Source organism: Scomber japonicus, chromosome 2, assembly GCF_027409825.1.
Source record: "Scomber japonicus isolate fScoJap1 chromosome 2, fScoJap1.pri, whole genome shotgun sequence".
Classification (NCBI taxonomy): domain Eukaryota; kingdom Metazoa; phylum Chordata; class Actinopteri; order Scombriformes; family Scombridae; genus Scomber; species Scomber japonicus.
The window spans coordinates 6,737,735-6,739,903 of record NC_070579.1 but is presented as its reverse complement, the minus strand read 5'-3'; positions in this window follow the sequence as shown (position 1 = coordinate 6,739,903).

Here is a 2,169-nt window from a genome sequence, read left to right as displayed (position 1 = left end):
AGGACAGATGGAAAGAAGGACAGAAGAAAGGAAGGAAGGAAGGAAGGTAGGTAGGACAGAGGGAAGGAAGGACAGAGGGAAGGAAGGAAGGACAGAAGAAAGAAAGGAAGGAAGGACAGATGGAAAGAAGGACAGAAGAAAGAAAGGAAGGAAGGAAGGACAGATGGAAGGAAAAAAGGAAGATAAGGAGGAAGGATAGATGGAAGGAAGGACAGATGGAAGCAAGGAAGGAAGAAAGAAAGGAAGGAAGGAAGGACAGATGGAAGGAAAAAAGGAAGATAAGGAGGAAGGATAGATGGAAGGAAGGACAGAGGGAAGGAAGGAAGGACAGATGGAAGCAAGGAAGGAACAAAGAAAGGAAAAGAGGAAGGTAGGGAGGAAGGACAGAAGGAAGAAAGAAAGGAAGGACAGATGGAAGGACGGAAGGAACGAGGAAAGGAAAAAAGGAAGGTAAGGAGGAAGGACAGAGGGAAGGAAGGAAGGACAGAAGGAACGAAGAAAGGAAAAAAAGAAAATAGGAAGGACCGATGGAAGGAAGGAAGGAAAAGAACACAGGAAGGAAAGTGGGCCAGATTGCATCCCTAGACGGGCCGCATGTTTGACACCCCTGGCCTAAAACATCATTTTATTGAACCTTGCAGCTTTAATTATTTTCCCTTTGTTGGATCGAAGTGAAAAACAAGCTCACACAAGACAGCGGGAGCCACATACTTTAGAAATATAGTTCATCTTTATATTGTCAGTGAAGGAATTTCTATTTAACCGGTGATTGAATTCCTTCTTTTTTTTTTTTTTTTTGTTCTATTACCTGAAAATCATAACAGATAAAAAGATAAATTGGGGGGTGACTAAATTCTGAGTTCAGTCCATGTTTCTGGTAGAGGTGGTGACTTTGATTGACAGGTGACACTTGGTAGGGGGCGGGGCTTCAGCGTTTGGGAGCAGAGAAAGAGGCTGATTTTTACACAACTTTGAAGCCTAATTTCATATATTTGGTGATTTTTTTTAATCATTCAAATTTGGCAGGGTGGTTAACAACACACTTTTCTGTGGTATGTCAAACTCAGAACACATATTTATTCTTACGTTACACAGACTTTAATATAAGCGACCGCAGAGAGCAGGAACAGACAGAAAAGAGGTTTGAATCAGCTGAGACTCCGCAGAGTTAAGAGGCCGACTCCTTTATCGGATGCTGTCTGCGATGTGAAAGAAAAGGATAAAGAAGAAATTGAGTTTTAGTGTCAGTGGAAATCTTTAGGGAAACTACCTGAAAACAGTCATTTTCACACCAGCAAAGTGTAGATAGAGTCTTTCTTTTCTCTCTGTCTCTCTCTCTCTTTCTGTCTCCTCCACAGCCGTTTTTCAGACCAGCGCATCGCTCTCTATAGCCGCCGCCCGCCGCCGCCACTACCTATCCTTGAACCACACAAGGAGGGAGGGAGGGGGGGGGGGGGGGGCGAGGACAAGAGACACACAAGTGCAGAAGGAAGCCATGAGAGGAGCAGAGGGGAAGAAAAAAAAATCATGAGAAGAAAGAATACAAGGTCAGAGAGAGAAGAGTCGATCAGAGTGAGGTGTGACGGTGGCTTTCTGAAAAGGAAGTGACAAAAGAAAGAGAAGTTCATTCATCGGTGTGTGTGTGTGTGTGTGTGTGTGTGTGTGTGTGTGTCTCTGCTTTGCTTCGATCCTTACAACAATAACAACACACACACACACACCTGGTCAACAAAGCAGATGTAGCTGGTGGACTAGTGTGGAGCATTTCCAGGCCCGACTGCTGGAAACAGATTAACCCTTTATAGGACACTCATTGAAAGGAAGGGAGGAAGGAAGGAAGGAAGGACGGAGGAAGGAAAGGAAGGAAGGAAGCTAGGGGGGAGGAAAGAAAGAGAGAAAGAGGGAGGGAGGGAGGGAAGAAAGAAGGAAGGAAGGAAGGGAGGGAGGAAGGAAAGAAAGAAAGAAGGAAGGGGGATGGAGGAAGGAGAGAAGGAGGGAGGGAGGAAGAACAGATGGAAGTAAGGAAAGGAAGGAAGGAAGGATGGAGGAAGGAAAGAAGGAAGGGAGGAGAGAAGGAGGGAGGGAGGAAGGACAAATGGAAGGAAGGAAAGGAAGGAAGGACGGAGGAAATAAGGAATGAGGGAGGGAGAAAGGAAAAGAGGAAGGGAA